Consider the following 7,746-nt stretch of genomic DNA (forward strand, 5'->3'; position numbering starts at 1 on the left):
TCTTGTGCTTTTTCTGAAACCTCTTCCATTTTTCAACATTCTTCTGGAATTGTGGACTCCACAATAGGACAGAGGGAAGAGGGATTCCAGCAGAGATTTCACCAGAGCCAAATACAGAGGTAAAATAATCTCTCTACTCTTTCATAAGATGCCCTTGCTTACACATCCAAACATTGCATTAGCCCTTCTGGTCTCGGTTATGCCCTGGGAGCTTATGTTCAGCTGATTATCCACCACAACCCTCAAATCTTTGCCAGAGTCACTATTTCTCATGCTAGAGTCCTTCCCTGTGGATGTATGGCCTATATTTTTGTTCTGAGGTATATATATTTGCCATATTAAAATGCATATTTCTTATGTGCACCTAGCACAGCAACTGATCCAGACTGCTCTGAATCAGTGACCTGTTCTCTTATCTATTACTACCCCAATTTTTGTGTCATAGGCAAACTTTATCACTGATGATTTTATATTTCCTTCCCGGTCATTAATCAAAATATCAAACACAGGTTAAACCTCCCTAGGCCATCACTCTATGGTTCCGGCAACATCTGTGGTCCAGCATGATTTTAGTTAGATGTCCACTTATCATGGGTTTGTCCAAGTTTCCCAGGGTCCCAAACAGTTTGTTTACAGCCACCATTCCTGGCTCTCAGTGTTCTGTGCTGTTATTTAGCACCAATTTATCCCAAAATGTCTTCTAAGAGCCCAGTAAACAGAGTGTGGGTAATGCTGCTAGACAATGTTGACCTCCCATGGTCCAGCAGTTCTCTGGTTTGACACTGATCAGGTCCCAAGGGTGACAGATTAGAGAGGTTCAACCTGTAGCATCGAGCCAAGAACTGATCCCTGCAGACCCCACTAGAAACACATCCTTCAGATGATGGTTCTCAATTTACAATTATATTTTGCTTGTAACTCACTCTCCTTGCCAGTGCCTGTGTGAGTAAAGTGCAGGGGGTCTGGACTGGCAAGCTTTGGGAATGTTCCAGTTCTCCTGTCTGCCTATATCCATGAATTCGGCTCCATCAGAAACCAGCAGTTGTCTTGTTAATTCACTCGTCCAGACTTTTATTGTCGTTCTAAGACCAACAGTAATTTGGGATGGAATGTTGTGTCACCACACTGATTTACTCTTGAAGCTATTTTATGGTTTTTAATGGCCTCCTATGTTCCCAATGAAGTCCGTGTGGTTTTAAACACATGTACTATATATGCAGACCTTGAATGTTATTTCAATGTGAATGATTAAGATGTACAAGAAAACAAAGAGCAAAGACAGTTTTGTGGCTAAGGCACTTGATTGGGACTCAGGAACTCTGTCACAAACTTCCTGTGTGACAGGTGCAAGTCATGTGATTTCCCTGTGCCTCAGTTCCCCATCTGTGACAGTGACATAATGATACTTCCTTTGTCTGTCTTTGGCAGTGTTGTAGTGGTGCTGGTCCCAGGATATGAGAAAGACAAGGTAGGTGAGTAATATCTTCGACTGCACCAACTTCTGTTGGGGTAAAGTACAAGCCTTCACACTACAAAGAGCTCTTTTTTGGTACTAGGGAAGGAAATCAAGCATCTGAAGCAACTTGGATTTAGCTCTGACTCTGATTTCCTGCCCCAGGCTTAAGGAAGAGCTTGTGTAGTTTGAAAGCTTGTACTTTCCACCAACAGAAGAAGGTCCACTAAAAGATATTACCTCACCACCTTGTCTCTCTGTTTTGTCTTTTTAAATTAATAGCTCTCCAGGGCAGGGACTGCCTTATTTTTGTGTGTATACAGGGTCTGGCCCAAAGAGGCCCCAGTCTCAGTTGTAAACTCTGGACACTACTGTAACATACATTACATCATGAGCCTATCCAACTCAAAGACTCCATACATTTCCTTACAAAGTCACTAATTACACCTCTTATCCTTAAAACTACAAGAAGTATTCTTAAATCTAATTTACTTTTCACTATGTATGCAGTTTGTTTACTTTGGATAAAACTCAGTTCTATGCTGAAGGCCAGCACAAAGTCTATACATCACATAAGTCCCACTTAAGGTAAGGGTTTATATTCACCTTTTACAAAGGGATACATTTGACTCCTCTTGCATTACATTCAGTTTGGACAGTAAAACAAGCCCCGTCAGTTTCATTTTTAGTTATAATCAATTTCATTGTGAAGCACAATGTGGCAAGATTTTTGTATCTATAGTGACAATGTTTAAACCCAACAGCTCCAGCCTATGTTACTTATTGCCTTATACAGTCAGCACATAAGCAGCTAAACGGTATGGGCCAACTTCTGACACACACATCCCATTACTTCTGTGAAACCCCAGTGACTTCAATGAAATTGTGCTGGTATAACTAAAAGCAGAATTTGTAGCCATATGTTCAAACAACAAACTACAATTCTGAGAGGAAAAACACAGTAAAGGCTCACAAATCCTTAAAATACAGGGCAGTTTAGTGGGGTCAAATATAATCCCCTGATGCCAGCAGTCTTTCCAAAAGCAGGTTCCTTCCACAAATCCTGCAGCCTGGCTTTTCCATCCATCCATAATAAACACCAGAGGGCGGGGACACTTGCGCGCCTGGGGGCAGGGCCCCCCCATGCGCCGCGCGCCTGGGGGCGGCCCCCCCAAGCACCGTGCGCCCGGTGGTGGGGACCATTCCCCCCCCAAGCACCGCACGTCCAGAGCGCGGGCGGCCAATTCGCTGCCCGCCCGAGGCCGGCGCCCCCCCAAGCACCGCACACCCAGGGCCAGCGCCCCCTCGAAGCGCCGCGCGCCCAGAGCGTGGGTGGCCAATCCACGTCGCTCCGGGGGCCGGCGCTCATTGTGCGCCATGCGCCCAGGGCCGGCTCCGGCTCCATGCATGCGCCACGTGCCCGAGGCCAGGCCAGCCCCGAGCACTTGGCGGGCGCACACCAATGCCCCCGCGGGCGCCATGGTGCCCGCGGGCACAGTGTTGGGGACCACTGAGTTAGGCCATGTCTACACTAGGAAACTATTTCAAAATTACTAAAATCGACTAAATAACTCCCGATGTAACAAAATCAAAATAGAGTGTCCCCACTACTGGGAAGCCTCAAAATTAGTTAGAATTAGTCTGAAATAGTGTGTCCACACTGAATGGAGCCTGTCTCTGGGGAAGGCACCAGGAGGGTGGATACTTCCTGCGGCTGCTTGGTCAGGCAAGCTGCAACACATGCTTTCAAGGGGCGCCTCTCTTCAGCTGTGTCTCACAAGCCTCCCCTTAATTGCCTCCCTCTCTTGGGACCCAAAAGGATACATTGGACACATGCCTTCTCATGCTCTGGTTGCCCTTGTGGATGCCAAAGCACTCACAGTATGGAGCCAGAGCTGCTGGAAAGCAGTGCCATGCTCACGGGCCAGACTGCCTAAATGTTGCTCCATCAGGATGAGGACCAGCAGGACGAACCTCACCATGGACTGCAGGCCCTACTCACCTACGTCCTGGTGCTCCTGCTACTTCACATGCCCCTCCATCCCCTGGACACCATCGACCAGCTCCAACCTGGCACCCCACGCTGCTGCCTCTGATACAGTGGCTGCTGACCCCATCCCCAGGGACTATGAACTGGTCGACTAACCAATAACATTTCATGAGGTTACTTTTCAATTAACCAATATTTAACATACCCCAGACTTCGATGGGGTCCAGGATCTCTGCACCAGGTGAGGCTGGCACTCTTCTGCGTCCCTGGGCAGTGGCTTCCATGGGAGCAGCAGAAGTGCCAGTAGCCTTTGGAGGGGCAAGGGAGCACTGAGGTCGTTCATGCCTTCCGTGGGTGGTGGGCTCTCACACAGGGTATTCTAAGCTGGCCACATGCAAGAAGCCCTTCTCCTGCTCCCAGGACTTTTAAGCTCTGCAGGAGGAGGGGCGCCGTGGAGATGCCAGGTGTGACCAGAGTGGTCAGAGCTGCAGCTGCGAGAGGCCTCTGGAGCCCAATTATTTTGAAATAGCAGCACTAGCACATCCACACTACCGCTATTTTGAAATAAGTATTTCAAAAATAGCATTATTCATCAAGAAAAGCAGGAGTACAGATTTTGAAATAAGTGGCCCCGCTTATAAATTTGATCTTAGGGGGGATATTTTGAAATATCATCCTACTGTAGACCAGGATTTAGTTTCTTTCCTGGTGCTCATTCCCTATTCTCCTACTGGGAAGATGGGAGAGGCTGGAGGGCCTGGGACAGCCCCTCCAATGCTCCCCCATCCATATGTCTCCCGTATATTGTCCCTTCCCAGCCACCATCCCTGCCCCACCCTACCAGCAATGCTGCCTCCTCTTAAGGCCCCACGTTGCCATGGCACCAGCAGAGAGCACACAGACGGGCCACCACTAAGAGGCCATGTGGCCTGAGGGCAGGCATCACAGCGACTCCAGTGGCCAGATAGGGGAACTGTACTTCCTGCACATGCCAGGCTGCCAGACCCAGTGGTCTGCAGGCAGAACCAAACCTGGGAGGTTTGGAGCTTAATGCATGTGCCTCTACGACTTGAGCTAAAAGCCAGCTGGCTGGTAGCTAAGGCTGTAGAGCTCATTATTCTCTCTGTACGTGGTCTCAGTGCCACTAGACGTACAACACACCCAGAAGGTGTGCGGGTTACATATACACACCCATTGGACTAAAGCCATAGGTCTGGGTCACATAAGAGCTCATACCGTCTTTGATTCATACCCAGCCTGGCAATAGCGACCGTGATAAGTCTTTATTCCTAGGGCTTGTCTATCTACCAAGGTTGCCCTGCTTTAAGCATACTGGTATAGTTATACCATACTACTGTGGACATGGTTATACCAGGAGAGCTAAGGGAATGTTTACACTAAAAGCACAACAGCACTGCAAGACTACAGCAACACCACTGTAGTATAGACCCTTACCATATAGAAAGGGGTCATTCATGTATCCATCCCTTCAAGAGACAGTAGCTAGTTGGACGGAAGAAATTTTTCTCAGCCCTGAGCTGTTGACCTATGTTTTAGGTATAGACCACCATGCCTTAGTCTCATACAGGTAAAAAAATATGCTATATCTGCATAAGACAGGATTTTTTTACTTATGTGCCAATATAACTGTGTCCACACAAGTGATTGTATTTATACAGCTAATGTAGTTTAAAAAAAATCACTCCCCTAAACAAAATAGTTATACCAGTACTTTGTCCTGACCGTGCCTTGGAAACTTGCACAGGTGTGACTGTAAAATGGATACATAGTTACCTAGAACACAAGGTTAGCTCTGATTTGAGTTATACCCAGGCTAACACCAATGAAATTACTCCAGATTGGCCCTGGTATAACTGAGATAAGAACCTGGCCAAAAGGAATCACTTTTGTAAAAGCTACTTAAGCCAGAAGTGGGCTGAGTCCTCAAGAGACTGTGAAGTTGACAACTCTGGAAGCAGGTGACTGACTATGCAACTTAACCCTAAGCCTAACCTAATGTGGGAGCAATACAATGGCTACCCATTATCTCAAGACGTTTTCCTGTCTGTTCTTTGGACACGATGCTACCTATAATGCGCTTGCGCAAGGCAGGGGAACTTATTATGCGAATGTGGTGTAGGGACAGATCTGGCTGAAAATAAAGCTCTTAGGTGGATTATGTTGGTTGAGCGTCTGATTTTTCTAAAGCCTCCTGTTAGGCAATCCTGCCATTTACTAATTGGGAAGTGGCCATGCAAACTCTGTTGCATCATCATGCTGGCTCCAGTCCCAGAGTCAGTTTCCCAGCAGCAAGTGCAGTTGCTCCACCCTCCCCGATCAGAGATGATCATCCTGCATCACAGCTTTGCCCAGCATTACTGTTGTGGTCAAAATGAACTTTACAAACAACTGGGCACTTTTTTTATTTGTGATCCAACACGTGTTTGAGTAAATAATTTAATGTCTGGTTAATTACCATCACCTCAGGAAGGGAGAGATTAAATCCTATTTGCCCATTTGTGGAATGAGGTAATAGCTGCCTGCTGTCCCTAATGACCTGATGAGAGAGGACTGCATAGCACCAGCGCTGATGAGTAGCTGTAAGAGCAGCACCATGAGTCTGTACAAACCATGTGCCAGTCTGGAAGCTGGATAAGGCTCTGACTGCTTACCTCTAACCCATCATTTGGTATCTGCTGCGAAGAGAATGGTAAGTCTCATCAGCTGCCATGCTTGCTTTCTTGGTGGCATTGTGAGGAGAATATAGCCGTGTGCATTTCCTTGTAGCTGCCAGTCACTCTGCTAGCAAAGGTAATGACGTGATCCAAACACGCCATTAAGCACTGAAGGAATACACCTATGGGCAGGGGCTGTTTAATCAAAGATTTGTGTATCACTTACCCTCTGTGCTTCCTGATCCTTGCCTTTAGATCTGCTTTAGTATAAAGCAATAATGCTCTCTACTTTATCAGCAACTTCCTACCAAGGATCTCAAATTGCTCTACAACTCCTGTTAGAAGGATACATGGGGATTACTTTGGCCACTGCTGAAATGCAGCCCACTATGGGGAGGTAGATGGCAGCTGTTTAACATCTCAGCAGTGATGTCATAAAGCAGTTTAGGACATAAGCATGGGATGTGAGAGTGTGGTAGGTGCTGCAACACCTCCAGGTTTTGCACCCAGAATCCTGGCCCCAGGCCCCTGCCATCCAGGGTCATGGCCACTGGCCCCACACTTCTGGGCTGTGTCTAGACTGGCCAGTTTTTCCGGAAAATCAGCCGCTTTTCTGGAAAAACTTGCCAGCTGTCTACACTGGCTGCTTGAATTTCCGCAAAAGCACTGACTTCCTACTGTAAGAAATCAGTGCTTTTTGCAGAAATACTATGCTGCTCCCGTTCGGGCAAAAGTCCCTTTTGCGCAAAAGTTTTGCGCAAAAGGGCCAGTGTACACAGCAGAGATTTGTTTTCCGCAAAAAAGCCCCGATCGCGAAAATGGCGATCGGGGCTTTTTTGCGGAAAAGCGCGTCTAGATTGGCCACGGACGCTTTTCCACAAAAAGTGCTTTTGCAGAAAAGCGTCCTGCCAATCTAGACGCGCTTTTCCGAAAATGCTTTTAACGGAAAACTTTTCCGTTAAAAGCATTTCCGGAAAATCATGCCAGTGTAGACGTAGCCGCAGTGTCTTGGCCACCAACCCAGTGCTGCCCGGAAGCTCCGCTATGGCCATGGGTCCCACGTGGGCACCAGCCCCGGGGATCCACTATCAGCCCCAAGGTTTCACCTGGCCTCTGATCCCGGGGTTCCAGGTGCTGGCCCCAGATCTAGGGGATGGTGAGGGGCACAGACAGTGGTAATGGGGGGGGGGCTGGCAGTTCAGCACCCCCCACTCCAAAAACTGTTTCAGCACCATGAGTTTAGGACAGTAAGTGGAAAGGAATATTCATCTTGTATCCAAAGAAACTGTGAGGGAAGTTGCTTAACAGCCAAGTTCTTATCAAAAGTGCCATGGGATCTCTAATGAGCCCAAGCGGACTAGAGGACTGGTTTTGTGCCTCATCTGACAGACAGCACAGGCCTGCCTAGAATAAGGGCCTTGTAACAATGCAAAGAGAAGAGTGCCACCTACTGGTAATCATCAGCAATGCTTCCTGACACACCTACAAGTGCTCCTTTCAAATAGTGCCTGGACCCAGCCCAGCTTCCTGATATTTGATTGGAATCACAGCTCAGGTAGCAACAGCTGTGCAGCTAACAGCACAGACGACATTTGGCAATTCCTTTTTGTAAGATCTTCTCTAAGTAG

At 47.5% G+C, this 7,746-nt stretch overlaps 1 protein-coding gene across 3 annotated transcripts in view; it reads right to left on the bottom strand.

The window, feature by feature from the left end:
- The window catches only part of FADS6 (fatty acid desaturase 6), a 44,491-nt gene extending 37,982 nt beyond the window's left edge, over nt 1-6,509 (bottom strand). The window contains exons 1-2 of one of the 3 annotated variants that reach the window (XM_025178135.3): nt 6,345-6,509; nt 6,116-6,245 (exon numbers count right to left, since the gene is read on the bottom strand). The gene's annotated coding sequence lies outside the window, so the exon portion shown is untranslated. Of the gene's footprint in view, nt 1-923; nt 942-6,115; nt 6,246-6,344 lie in introns of those variants that run through there. The other 2 variants (XM_089771922.1, XM_025178134.3) reach the window with 2 other exon arrangements.
- Between the last annotated feature and the right edge of the window lie 1,237 nt (nt 6,510-7,746).

The sequence above is a fragment of the Pelodiscus sinensis genome, chromosome 20, assembly GCF_052426305.1.
Source record: "Pelodiscus sinensis isolate ZL-2025 chromosome 20, ASM5242630v1, whole genome shotgun sequence".
Classification (NCBI taxonomy): Eukaryota; Metazoa; Chordata; order Testudines; family Trionychidae; genus Pelodiscus; species Pelodiscus sinensis.